General features: G+C 45.3%; 1 protein-coding gene across 2 annotated transcripts in view; it reads right to left on the bottom strand.

The window, feature by feature from the left end:
- Positions 1-15,030, bottom strand: part of TRANK1 (tetratricopeptide repeat and ankyrin repeat containing 1) — a 1,265,441-nt gene that overhangs the window by 1,013,200 nt on the left and 237,211 nt on the right. The window lies entirely within an intron of this gene.

The following is a 15,030-nucleotide window of genomic DNA, read 5'->3' as shown; positions in this document are numbered from 1 at the left end:
TCATTATGAGCTACTGAAGGCCAAGCAGCTCAAGCATTGTTACCAGACACCACCATGCCCAGGTTCACTGAATTTAAGCCTACTGTCCATAGAGTTAGATACTATGATATGAACAAAATCATAGTGACTAGGGACACTATAACAGGGTTGCCATGTGTGTCAGTGAGAACGTGGTCTTTGGGTATGCATGAACATGTGTGCATATGAATGGGATGTATGGGTGACTGACAGCCTGTGTCATATTTACTTGTGGCACAGGACACCGTTATATGAATAGCACAGACATACAATCATTTGTTTTTAATGGGAAAAATTTAAAGTGCAGAAAACGTTCTGCAAAAACGTTCATGGTATTGAACATTTTTCTGCACTTTCACTTTCTCCCATTTAAAATAATGGCTGTATTTTCCAGTTATATATATGATAGAGGGTCTACCAGCATGTGTGACCGAGATGCCTGATGTATCTAAATGCAACACTTTGAAATGGGAGAAAAGTAAACTGAAGAGTTAACTTTACGTTTCTATGGATTTCGTAAAGCTCTCCATTTTAATTTTCACTATTTTCAAAGTGGCATATTTACAAAAAGCAGGCATCTAGCTACCAATGGCCCGTAGACACAGTGCCATATTTATAACAGACAATGCAGCCATTTGTTTAAAAGGGAGGTAAAGTGAAAAATTAATATGCTACTTACCAGTATGCATCTGTTCTTGGCATGTAGGGCTGCTAACATTCATATCTATAGCATAGATCGCCGCCTAGTGTTGGGTCCGGATGATTGCACATTGTTGTCCTGGAAGAGTCTTCGAAGTATCACGAGATAGGTGGCTCCTTCCCTGGACTACAGTGCGCATGGGCATCGACTCCATCCCCAGATTGTTTTCAGCCATTGTGGCAAAGATGGAGTTTAACAGTGTAAGCGATGGCCATGCTAGAGATTAAATGCAAGAAAAGTCTGCAGCCGCTACGGGCGCCGGGGAGGAGGGCGGGCGATATGAATGTTAGCAGCCCTACATGCCAAGAACAGATGCATACTGGTAAGTAGCATATTCAATTCGAGGCATGTGGGCTGCTAAATTCATATCTATAGCATAGAATACATAGCAGTCCCTCCATTAACGGCGGCCGCCCGTGCCGGCTGCAGAAGTCTGAAAAAGTGTTTTAAGAACAGCCTGTCCTACAGCTGCCTGCTGTTTGGAATGCACATCTACACAGTAATGTTTGGTAAACGTATGTGGTGTAGACCATGTGGCTGCTCTACAAATGTCTTCCAAAGGAATGTTACCTAGGAATGCCATGGAGGCCCCCAACGTGCGTGTGGAGTGTGCCCTGGGGGGGACCGTTAAAGTGCGCTTAGCCTTCTGATAGCAAATCTGAATACACTTAACGATCAACCTGGCTATTCCTGCTTTGGAAATGGGGTTGCCTTTATGCTGGGCTGCGAAGGCAACAAAGAGTTGCTGTGTCTTTCTAAAATGTTGTGTTCTGTCAATATAGTACATTAGCGCTCTTTTGACATCAAGCGTATGGAGCATTCTTTCTGCTACCGTTTCTGGGTTTGGAAAGAATGCGGGCAGTTCGATGGTTTGATTGACATGAAACTGCGACACCACCTTCGGAAGAAACTTGGGGTTAGTGCGCAGCACCACCCTGTTTGAATGAATTTGTATAAATGGCTCTTGAATTGTGAGCGCCTGTAGCTCACTAACACGTCTTAGAGACGTGATGGCAATGAGAAAAGCCACTTTCCATGTTAGGAACTGAATCTCACACGAATGCAGAGGTTCAAACGGGGGACCCATTAATCTGGTGAGTACCACATTGAGGTTCCACACAGGAGCTGGCGGGGTCCTGGGAGGGATGACCCGCTTCAGCCCTTCCAGGAATGCTTTAATGGCAGGCATTCCTGAAGACAGAGAGATGCTGCCTGTTTTGGAGATAAGCCGCTATGGCGGATAAGTGTATCCGAATGGAAGCGTATGCTAGATTGCATTTGTAAAGATGCAACAAATAGCAGATGATATTAGGAATGGATGCATCGAGCGGGTTGATAGCGTGCTCTGTACAGTAGATAACAAACCGCTTCCATTTCGCTGCATAGCAAGCTCTGGTAGTGGGCTTTCTTGCCTCCCAGATGATGTCCATGCATTCAGGGGGCAAATCAAGGTAGCCAAACTCTAAGACCTCAGGAGCCAGATCGCCAGATTGAGCTGCTGCGGATCTGGATGCTGAATGTCGCCACGGTTCTGCGTTAAGAGCCTGGGTGTGAGGTGCAGTCTTTGATGCGGTACCACAGAGAGTTCGAGGAACGTGGTGTACCATGGTTGTCGCGCCCACGTCGGAGCAACCAGGATGAGCGTCAGCGAGTGTTGCTTCAGCTTTCTTGCCACCAGCGGAATGAGAGGCGCTGGGGGAAAAGCGTACGCAAATTTGTCGGACCAGTTCATCCATATCGCATTGCCCTGCGATAGTGGGTGAGGGAACCTGGCGGCAAAGCTTTGGCATTTTGCGTTTTCCTCCGTGGCAAACTGGTCTATCTCTGGATGACCCCACTGCTGGAAGTACGGGCGGAGCACTGATGGATGTAACTCCCACTCGTGCATCTGGTGGCTGTACCTGCTGAGCAGATCCGCCATCTGATTGTCCGTGCCCGGGAGGTGTTCCGCCATGAGGAAGATGTTCCTCTGAATGGCCCACTTCCACATGCCCTGTGCCAGATGAGACAAACTGTGGAGAGTGCGTACCTCCCTGCTTTTGAATGTAGTACATGGCTGTCATGTTGTCCGTCCGGATCAACACGACTTTGTTGCACAGATGTACTTTGAAGGACTTGAGAGCCATGAAGATTGCCATCAGTTCCAAGTAGTTGATGTGCATCTTCTTTTGCTGCGTCGTCCATAGTCCCTACACTGTGTAGTGGAGCACATGAGCCCCCCATCCCTGGAGAGATGCGTCCGTCGTCAGTGTAATCTGTGGCACCGGCTCTTGGAACGGTCGGCCCTTGCAAAGGTTGTGTGGATTCCACCAATGCAGAGAGCTGTATGCCCGAGCCGTCACCAACACTAGGTCGTTCAACTGTCCTTGAGCCTGAGTCCACTGATGCGCTAAGCATTCTTGGAGCGGACGCATATGCAACCTGGCGTGCGGGACTATGAAGATGCAGGAGGCCATCATGCCTATCAACTGCATGAACACTCTCGCTGGGAGTGAGTGTTGCGGTCTGAACCTCTGGATTAGCGACTGGATGTTGTCGATCCTCGCTGGGTTTGGCTGAGCTGTGGCAGCCAGAGTATATAACGTCGCGCCCAAATACTGCCGCACATGGGCTGGCTGAAGGTGCGACTTCGGGTAGTTCAGTGAAAATCCTAGACTGTGAAGGAGGTGAATGGTGTGGGACATATCTGCGGCGCACTGCTGGGCTGATTTTGCCCGAACGAGGCAGTCGTCCAGATAATAGACATGTATACTCTGTCTCCGGAGGTGCGCCGCCACTGTCGCCAGACATTTTGTGAACACTCTGGGAGCAGTGGTCACTCCGAAGGGGAGTACCTTGAACTGGTAATGCCGGTTTAGGATGGTGAACCGGAGGTACTTTCTGTGGGATGGGTGGAGTGGTATGTGAAAGTAAGCATCCTTGAGGTCCAAGGTTGCGAGGAAGTCTCCCCGTTGTAACAAGGGAAGAACCTGCTGCAGTGTCAACATGTGGAAGTGTTCTGAAAGAATGTACTGGTTCAAGGGGCGTAGGTCTAGAATCGGTCTGAGTGAGCCGTCCTTTTTTGGGATTAAGAAGTACAGGGAATAAACCCCTGTGCCTACTTCCTCCACTGGCACGAGCTCTATTGCGCCTTTTTGCAGCATCACCAGAACCTCCTGCTGCAATAAGTGCAAGTGCTCTGCTGACATAGGACGGTGTTTTGGGGGTATGTTTGGTGGAGTGGATGTCAGCTCCAAACAATAGCCGAACTGGATAAGTTTCCTGACCCACCTGTCTGTGGTGATGGACTTCCAGACTGGCAGGAACTGTTGGAGTCTCCCCCCGACAGGTGTTGGATGGTCGGGGGGCAGTGACAGGGAGTCACTGTTTGTTGGCGGCAGAGGAACAGGAACTGTTGTTGCCTCTGCCTCTACCCTTGGCACTGTTTCCTCTGTATCCACCTCTGCCCTGCTTGCTGTAGGAGGATTGTGCACCACTTTTATTGAATGGTGTCTGCTGCGACATGTTCCCTCTGCTAACACCTCGATTGCCTGAGCGACGAAAAGTGTTCCCTCTAAATTGTTGTGACTGGAGAGCTCCCATGGACTTGACAGTCTCGGTATCTTTTTTGATCTTCTCCAGGGTGGTGTCCACCTCTGGACCAAATAACCTGTCTGGATTAACGGGCTGGTTGAGGATAGTAGTCTGTATCTCTGGCTTGAATCCCGAGATGCGGAGCCATGCCTGACGCCTCAACATTACACTAGTGTTGATTGCTCTCGCTGCTGTGTCCGCAACGTCCAGCACACACTTTATAGCAGCGTTGGAGATGAGCTTCCCCTCCTGGATAAGCATTTAAGCTCCCTCTTTAAACTGGTCTGGAAGGTGTTGTAACAGCTGCTCTAGGGTGTCATAGTGTGCCCTATCGTATCTGGCCAACAGAGCCTGCGTGTTTGAGATGCGCCAGATGTTGGCCGCCTGAGCTGCTACCCTCTTCCCAGATGCCTCCAGCACTTTTGACTCTTTGTCCGGGGGAGGAGCTTCACCCGTGGTTTGGGAGTTTGCCCTCTTGCGGGCATTAGAGACCACCAAAGAGTCCAAAGGCAACTGGCCCCTTATGTAGGTCGGGTCGCCAGGTGCCGGTCTGTATTTCTTCTCTATTCTTGGGTTGACAACCCTTGATCTCGTGGGATCCTTGAAAATGTCTGCCGCATGCTTAAGGACCCCTTTTAACATTGGGAGAGTCTTGACAGTCTTTTCAGCGGTAGAGAAAGTGTTAAAAAGGAAGTCCACCTCCACGGGGTCAGCATGCATTTCCACTTTATGGTTTGTAGCTGCCCTTTCAAGCAAGGCATTAAATGCCGCAGAATCTTCAGTGGGAGACGGCTTGACGTTATAAACCTGAGGATCCTGGACCGTCTGCTGGTCCCCTTGATCACCTGTGTCCATCCATGAGTCCTGTTGCTCATCAGGCTCTGTATGTGCTGGAAAATTGTACTCCTCATCCTGCTCCCCTTCATCCCCATCAGAGTATGTGGGTGAAGGTGTTGCACTCCTCCTAGGCTTTGGAAGAATCTGCTCAACCAGTACTGGTGTCTCTGGTGCAGGCTTCTTTCGTTTCAGAGGAATTGTAAACGACTCTAAAGGCTGTGAAGTTATTTTCCTCTTGTATAGCGTGAGTTACCCGGTGTCGGCATCGATGAAATGCTCCGACCGTTCTTCAACTAAAGGATGTCGATGACCCAAAGTCCCAGCCGGGTGAGTTGACTTCGACACAGTGTCCTTGGGCACCGACCGCGGTGCAAAGGCCTTCGGCGCCACCTTAGGCGGTAACGTGTAGAGGATCGGCGCCGAGGTTGTTTTCGGTGGGTCCGCCGGCTTCGGTGCGGAAGGAGTCTTCGGTTCCGATGCCAAAGCCTTGTCCTTAAGGCGCTTGAGGGAGTCCGAGACCTGCTTCGTAAAGGAAGCGGACGGTTTTGTCGACCCGACCGATGTCCTCGGTCCGCCCCCAGGGGAAGACCCGAGCGTGGACGACTTTTGTTTGTCTGGTCGAGGCGCAGGAGCACCCTTGACCGGTGCGCTTCGATCACTGTCCACGGCCGCAGACGTCGATGCCCACGGCTTCGGATCGACAGGTTTTCCTTTTGGTGTCACAACCCCAGACCATGGCTCTGCGCCCTTGACTGACTTTGCCTCGACGGGCCCCTTGGTCTTCGGCTCGACAGACTTTCCCGATGTAGGCTCGACAGCCTTCTTGGATGTTGGCTTGTCCGCCTTGGTTGACACTGGACGGCCTTCTTCGAGCTTGGCTCCTTGACCACCTTCGGCACCTTTGCCTGGTCGACAGCTTTCATTGGCTTGGAGGCCCCCGAAGACGACGGCGTCGATGGTGGAGCAGACATCTTCGGTTTCAATGGCGTTTCGGCCATCTTTGTTTTCGTCGATACTGAGGGTTTCAGTTTCGGTTTCGATTTCAATAATGGCGGCTCCGCAGAGGTGTCCTTAGCCGGGCCGGAAGGCGGGCCGTGGATTGAGGTGGAAGGTCTTGGGTAAGGCCGTGTGGCGATCCCGTGACCTGAGCCTTTGTAAGAGTACGAACGGGGCATAGCTCTTCCTCCGAGCTATCTTCCATGGCCCGATATGCTTCTTCGTTGTCCCCTACCTTCGACGATTTCCTCAATGTCTTGACAGTGGACGTCCGCTCCGTAGTCAGACTCGACCTCCACCGGTGTAGGCGAAATCTGCAGGTGACGCACTTGCTCGTCTGCTTTGGGGTCGTCAAAGATGTCCACCGGTGCCGGAGCCGATCGCTGGGCCTCTAGGCGCGCCACGCGCCGAAGCTTGATCGTCTTCTTCGATCGAAATCTTGAACAGGCCATACAGCTGGCCTCGTCGTGGTCCGGCGACAGGCACTTGTTGCACACAGGATGGACGTCAATGTGTGGGTACTTGGATCCACACACGGGACATTTCTTGAACGGACTCCGTTCCATGCCATCGAAGTCTTGCTGCGTCGACCGGGCCTCGATCACCGAAGAGTCACACGACCCCCCGGATATCCAACTCCACGAGCTGGAAGATATACGGGACCGAACGCGAACAATACAGACGGTGCAAAGAAGGCCTTTAGGCCTTTAAAAAGTTCTATCACGATTCCGAACAGGAGACGTCGAAATCACATCCGAACCCAATGGCGGAAAAAAACAATCTGGGGATGGAGTCGATGCCCATGCGCACTGTAGTCCAGGGGAGGAGCCCCCTATCTCGTGATACTTCGAAGACTCTTCCAGGACAACAATGTGCAATCATCCGGACCCAACACTAGGCGGCGATCTATGCTATAGATATGAATTTAGCAGCCCACATGCCTCGAACACATAATTCGTAAAACATTAGGACGCAACTAGATTCATTGAAACGGAGAAAAACGTTGAGAGAATGTTTAATATAAATATTTTTCTTAACTTTTTTTGATTTCAAGTCATTTTTATTGAGAGAAAAATACAAGTAAAAGAAATAAATATATGTATGGACAAGAGGTAGATAAATATAAAGAGAAAAAAGGATAGCAAAAGAAACAATAAAAAACAATAGAAATGGGTCCGACCTAAAGAATACATGCAGATAAGTTGTTGTTGCGTGCGTGATGGAGCACTCAAGCACTAAATGACTACATCCAGTATCCACATAATGATCATATACATTGAGCATATCAGCAGACAAGAATAGCCATTACAACAGGTCAAGTGGTCAAGCATTGTGGGTCTAGGGCCTTTTTGGTTCGGAGTGATTTTGGATGGGACCCTGTGAGCTCTATAAAATTCAAGTGGCTGATGAAAGGATAAATAGTTGCTTGTGAAAACCAGGATTCTAAGAAGGCAAAATATATGTATTTCTTTTACTTGTATTTTTCTCTCAATAAACTTGAATTACTATTTTTCTTTTATAAATATGGCATTACCTACTGGCCACTGGGACCAGAGGCCTGACACTTTGAAATAGGAGAAAATTAAAATGAAGTTAACTTTCTTATTAAGGTGAATCTTCTTGTTAATGTTCTCCCATTTAAAAGAATTCAGAAGCATAATTTTGTTCTGATGCTCCAATATTGAGTTGAGAAGGTCTTGTATGGAAGAGTTAAAATTCCTCAGTGCTTCAGGTCTTCACCTCGGCGCCCCAGCCTGGGTCATAAATATCACTGAGCACTATTCAGTATCAGGCCATGCTATCTACAGACTGGTGATAATAATGTAATATAAACACAGCCTTCCTGTAACGTCAGTACTCCGGGATTGGTAGCTTTATTTATTTTTTATTTGTTTATGATTTAAATTTTTTCCAGCAGCCAGGGCTAGAATTCTCAATATTTTAACACATCTATCATAAAGACTTAATTTAAATACACCTGTCTAGGTGGCCCATCCACCAGGTTATTTGAGCCCTTTTATTGTCCCATAAGATATATAGGCTTGAACTCCTTATCGTGCAGACCATCTTTCGGATTTCCAAAAACAAAAGCAATGCAAATTATATCAAATCAGCAGAATGAGATCAATGAAAAACACAAACGCAAGACAGCCATGGATACAGAGAATTTTATTATCCAGCAGTCGATCTTTCATAGATTTAGAGAAGGTTGTCTCATTTAAGAATAATCTCCAGCACCACTTGTTTGTCAAAGCAATAATGCTGAGTGAATACACGAGAGAGGAAATTTGTAAAGCACAAACAGCTAATTCGGGAAAGAAGTGTCAGGAGTTAGTGAAACCCACTCAGGTAGCAGATAAGACCCCCTGTTGGAAAAGAAAACTCCTCCACATGGTAATGGACATGCATCCCTTTCCTGAGTGCCCCAACTGTTCTGATATCTGGATACCAAATGCTGTTTTTGGTGCCATAGGCAAACATGGCTCATGCGTACGCGCCATGACATAGGCCTGTCTCATGGACTTGTTGGACTGGGAAAGGCACCCAAAGCACTACCTTGAGTGGTGGAAGGATACTGCCTTTTACTAGGAGTTAAGCAACACGAGCATTGTGGTGGCCGCTTACCGTGCAGTAATCAGTAGGAGTGAAATGTTCTTCTTTAATCTGTGTTACTAAGTGAGGTCTACAGGCTCACTCATTCAATGTTCGGCTGCCGTGTACTTAACTCACCTCTTGACCTACATTGGGTTGTTGTTACGCAAGTAGTATATCTGCGGGGGGTGGTGTGTGTTTGTGTGTGTGTCTGTGTCTGTCTGTCTGTCAAGGATACACTACAGGGATAATACATTACTGAGTAGTGTGTGCATGTTAAATGAATGTGCTGGATTTATGTATGTATACATGCCAGTGCATTGTACAGTACATGATGTATACAGTGCTGTGCAGTATGTGTATTTGTTTACCTATAAATGATACAATACATGGCAGACTATGGGTTCCATTTTAGGGGACCCATGCCTAAATGGTGAAATATGAGGAGGTAAAGGAATTCCTGGTATCAAAGAGAGAGGGGAGTAGGAGCAGATGAAGTTCCAATGCCCGTGCTCCAAGACTATAATCAAATCAAGGCATAGGGGGTCACTGTTCCTAATAGTCAGTTGTAGACGGATTAGAGGGGACAGTCAACAAGACTGTTTCTTGTTGCCCTCACACAACCCTAGGGATTTCATGCTTCATCATCGGGGGTGCTCCTCGTTGGGCCGGCGCTGCAATGCCGTACGGGTCCCCCGAAGGTTCACTTTAGCAGAGATCTTTTGATTTAGTTGCCGCCAGATGAGTTTGAGGGTGTCTAAAGTGGAGTGCAGAGTAGATTGGGGTGATGGTGGATTAAAACTGGCTAGGAGATGTCAAACATCTTTATTCTGTAGACTCCCCTGGCAGATTAAAACACAACAAGGGTAAGTACCACTTCTATAGCCAGTAATGTACCCAAGTGTCTAGTGAAGATGAGTGAGGGTCGACATGTTTTGCGCCTCTTTGGTGTATACAAGATCCGCAACGCTTCTTCAGGGCCAAATGCAATGGTGAAATGGCTACCCCACTCTAAGTTGACATGCTAGATCATCCTTATTTTTAAGTACAGGTGGTACCTGTTTGTGGTGATAATGGAAAATACCACAAACCTCCATAAAAGTCTTCATCTCACATGAAGTCAACTAAGTGTCATTATCAGTGATGAGTTGAGGTTGACTGGATAACCTTCTCTGAACACTTACTCCAGAACCTCAATAGTCGTATTAGTCGTGATCTCACACATGAACTTCACAACTAGCCATTCTGAATGTACATCAACCATCACAAAGAAAAACGTACACTCCTGCGTTACAAATCTCATTGGTCCAATAAAGTCAATACAGACCTGTGTGCCACGGTTTACCAGGATCACCAATCTCAACTATGACAAATTGACTACCAAATTTCAATCTTTTTTCCCCTTCTTTACAGTCCTTGAGTCCTCAATCCATGACATCTTGATCCATACCTGGCCACCAGAAGTTTTCACTTATCCTTTTCTTCGTAATCGTTTGACCTAAGTGACCTTTGTGTGCCAGCTTGATAAGTTCCACACGTACTCCTTGAGGATGAACAAACTTATCTCCTCTACAGATCAAATTTTCACTACATACAGACCGTTCATCTAAATCTTCACGCAAGGACAAACAGAAACCGATAATCTTTCATCTCACACCTTTATTAATCATTTCAATAACCTCAGCCAGCACTCAGTCCTCTCTCATACACTGAAACCAACGTTCTTTCCCAACTACTCCTTGAGCTATTTCTACCGCTTCACAAACATAGGCCACCGCACCTTCATCACCATATGCTTCTACCCCTTCCTTGTCCACTTCTTGGCAGGGCAAAGGTAACCTGGATAGACAGGCTTGGGTATTTCTCCACCCCAGGACATATTCAACTCGACACTGAAATTCTTGTAATCGTGCAGCCAATTGAGCTAACCTTGCAGAAACGTTTCCAGCTCCACATGGCATTAACATCTTCACAATGGTTTATGATCAATATGCAGTACTATTGGAAATCCCCATACATACATTCTAAAGTATTCAGATGCGCATGCTGCAGCCAATGCTTCTATTTCCACCACCAGCTAATTCTTCTTTGCACTTGTTAAAGAATGAGAAGCAAAAGCTACAGTGCGTTCAACCTCCTTGTGCATTTGTGAGAACACTGCCCCCACTCCTACAGCGCTAGCATCAACAGTAAGAATTGATAATAATCATGTGTCAAAAGGAGATAACACCTTGCATCACAAATCTCTTGTTTGAATTCAAACAATTTTTGCTGATCTTCATTCCAAACAAACGTGCAACCCTTTCTCAAAAGTTTCTTTATCTGGTCAGTTTTTCCAGCGAAGTTCTTCACAAACTTCTCATCATATTCGACTAACCCAAGAAAAGACCACAAGTTGATCTTTATCTTGAGGTGATGGAGCTTTTCTTATAGCTTCTAACAAATCTCTTTTAGGTTTGACTCCAGAAAACGACAAGGTATATCCAAAGTACTTCACCTCCTCAACACAGAATTTACATTTTTCTTTCCTGAGGGTCAATCCTACCTCAGCAATTTTATCTAAACCCCTCCTAAGTACCATGTTGTGACTACCAATAGACCCACCAAATATTAGGACATCATCTTGAAAATAAACTACTCCATTAATGTCCTTCAATACTTGACCCATCATCCTCTGAAATACGCTAGCTGCTGAAGCAAGTCCAAACAGCATTCTCGTGAATTGAAATACTCCTTCAGTAGTGATAAAGGGCTTAAAATTTTTGGAATCCGCATGTAATTTTATTTGATGGTATGCACTTTTTAAGTCCAATTTCCCAAAATATTTTGCCCCCTTCAGAGATAGTACCAACTCTCCAATGTTTGGAAGAGCAAAATTATCCGTAACAATATGTCAATATGTTAATTGACCGTGCGCAAGTCCACGCACAAATGGAAACTGCCATCAGATTTGCCTGTGACCACCACCGGAGAAATCCAACCTAATGTCTCAATCGGTTCAATAATGCCTTGAGTCACAATCTCTGTTTCACTTCCTGCCTAGCCACTATGGGACCTTTCAGAACCTTATGTTGGACAGGTATTGCACCTGGCTTCAACATTATTTAATGAAGATACTTCTTTAGTACACCAATGTTATGTGAAAACACTTTACTCGCCCTCTCAATGACATCTTCCACAGTCAATTCTTTCACAACCAACACTTGATTAGGTGCACGAGGATTTATGATAATCTCAAAATCATACTGGTGCTGCCACCCAAAAATTGGAGGACCACATTTAGCCATGTAAACTTTTCCTTTGACTGTTCTCCCTTGAAAGCTTATTTCTGTAAGCATGTATCCTTCTATATCCATATTCTCACCTTGGTAGCCCCCAGGGTTTATATCTTTTGCCATTAACTTTACCTTTGGCTAATGCTCAACAAACATCTTTTTAGATAAAATAGTGTACAAAGACCCGGAATCCACCTTGAGTTCAACTGACACTTTCTCAACTACAAATGTTTCCTTGGGTCTAGAGTTTCTGTATTGACTATCATTATAATCAACAAACAAGATTCTTTCTGGTGTAATTTCGTCACCACTTCCTGAACCATTCTCTTGCACCATCGCCACATTAGGTCTACTGTTAGATTTGCTCATGCGAGCAAAGTCTCCTTTCTGGCCACAACTTCTACATTCCTTTCCCAAGGCATAATAATTTTTAAAATCAGCAGTATGAAAATTGCTCCCACACCTAAAACATATTTTCCCTGCTGTTTGCTACCATATAAAACCTTGGATGGTGTAACTGTACCACTCCATTTGACACAGGCGCTTTTCATTGCTTCCTTTACTACTTTCTTTCCTGTACTTCACACACCAACATCCTCACTATTAAAACATGTTACTTTACCATTGGTCTTTCTTCTTTCCATTTCCTTCATACATAGGTCAGACTGTTCTCAAATGTTCACAATGTGTATGGCATCATGTAAAGATGGCTTTTTAGCGTCTCACAGCCTTTCTTGCATTTTCTTATTTTTGCACTGTACAAGTAGTTGATCACAAATCATTTCTTGCCTCATGACCCCAAACCGACATTTAACAGACAGTTCATGCAGCATAGACACAAATAGATCTACTGTTTCCTCCATTTTTTGCGGTTGGGTATAAAACTTATACCTACAATTACTATATTACTTTCTTTAGCAAATCTTCTTTCCAATCTGACCTTTGCTTCTAAATACACCATTATTACCTATAGCTACAGGTAAATACTTACATGTGTTGACTTTCCTTTCCTAAAGTGCTTAAATGTAATGCTTTTTTCCTTGTGTTGCTGAATTCACTACCATCCAATGCCTCAATGTAATCTTCAAAAATGTCAATCCACTCATCCTATTCAATATTTGGGGTCCCCGCTTGTGCTAGGCAAACAGGCGGTGGAATGATTGGAGCCTCCATGGTTGTATCTACTATCAACCCCCACCCTCTTTGCACTTTCTAACACAGAATAATGAGTAAACAGATATTTCCTTAAAGTGCGTCTATCATTGGTGAACGCAAAGGCACAAATGTACTTTAGTGTGTCAAAACAAATTAATGTTTATAACACATACAGTTATGGTGTGCCTATCACCAATGAACGTGAAGGAACAAAATAACTTTAATGTGCCTTTCACTGTACAATCACAGTGTGCCCATCACTGCAGAAACGTTCAACATTTATCAAATTTGGTACCTGTAATGGTTGAGTCATAAATCAGCCCGTACTCCCAAAAAGCAGCAATGAACTCTCGAAAAGTTGTGTCACTTACCCTTTGTGTATCACACCTGGACTCTGACACCAATGAAAGACAAAGTGTGAGACATACCCCCACCTCTCCCCCCCCCCCACCAAAAAAAATAGCATGAATATGATTACTTAGTACACAAATCTTGCCAACTATTTAAAATGGATGCTGGATGGTTGCGTAGTGACGTAATTAGCCCTCAAATGTAGCCCGCATACTGAGTGTGACCCCTGCACCGACCGTTTCGGCATTGCGGACCACCTTTCTGATAAGGCTATGCATTTCGGATCACAGGGCAACTCGGGGGAGCATGAATTAATGCATTTCTTAACGTTTGCTGCATGTTCCATGTCACAAATTCACTATATAGACAGCAAGGGGAACTAGTACAGCTAGGTCCTGACAGTGAATGTGAAGGTGTAAAGTGATTTTATACACCATTATGTGGCTAATTATGTTATCATTTATTATCAATGCAAGTGGTCTTAATATGGACTACATTCTCTAACCATTACAATGTAATTAATGTTGACGGACAACCATGCTGTAAATATTAGCACTATATGAAGATTTCTAGGGTTGCTGGATATTTTAATCGCCAGGGGGACACTTTCTGGTATTCAGCGATACCCAGATCAGACACAATATGACTAAAAATAAAATCCTCTTATTATGAGGATAACTGTCTTCTCTCTCAAACATTCTTTTATTTTTAGGTGGGACGATCCTTTTTTATCACCACATACAGGTACCACCCGTACTTAAAAATAAGGGGGACCTAGCATGTGAACAAAGAGTGGGGCAGCCAATTCACCCTTGCCTCTGGACCTGAAGTAGCACTGTAGATCTTTTATAGACTAAACAGACGTGAAACAGGTCGAACCGCACTCAACTTCACTAATCACTTGTGCACATTACTGACCCTACAAGTGGCACTAAAACTTGTTTTTTTAATCTGACAGGGGAGTCTACGCGATAAAGATGTATATGACATCTCCTAGGCAGTTTTAACCCACCATCACCACACTTCACTTTGGACACCCTTGAACTCACCTGACAGCAACAAAATCAAAAGATCGCTGCCAAAGTGACCCTTTGGGGGACCTGTAGGGCATTGCAGGGCCAGCCCGACGAGTAGCACCCGCCCGATGATGAAGCATGACATCCCTAGGGATGTGAGAGAGCAACCAGAAACAGTCAGCATGGAGTGCTATGAGGTGTTTTCTGGTGTATAGGAAGAATCCATTTTGGGACTCATCTGTGTGTATGGCTTAACCAAAGGAGGTTGAGGTGAGCCAGCCACAAAGGGGTGGCTATTAAATACAGAAAACATTAAAAAAGACCCCGTTACAGATTTCATAAGACTTCAGTGCATAAATACCAAGGAAATAATAATATAACAAAACCGTTCAGCATAAGCAGTTATAAAGTGTCTGCATAGTAGTTTTTGTTATGTGTGCAGAGATTAAAGTATTTTGCTTAAATCAAAGCACTGGCTGTTTTGATTGCGCCTATCAGATAACACAGAATCTTCCAC

This window comes from Lissotriton helveticus, chromosome 4_1 (assembly GCF_964261635.1).
Source record: "Lissotriton helveticus chromosome 4_1, aLisHel1.1, whole genome shotgun sequence".
NCBI classification, from domain to species: Eukaryota; Metazoa; Chordata; class Amphibia; order Caudata; family Salamandridae; genus Lissotriton; species Lissotriton helveticus.
This window is presented reverse-complemented; position numbering and strand designations above follow the sequence as displayed.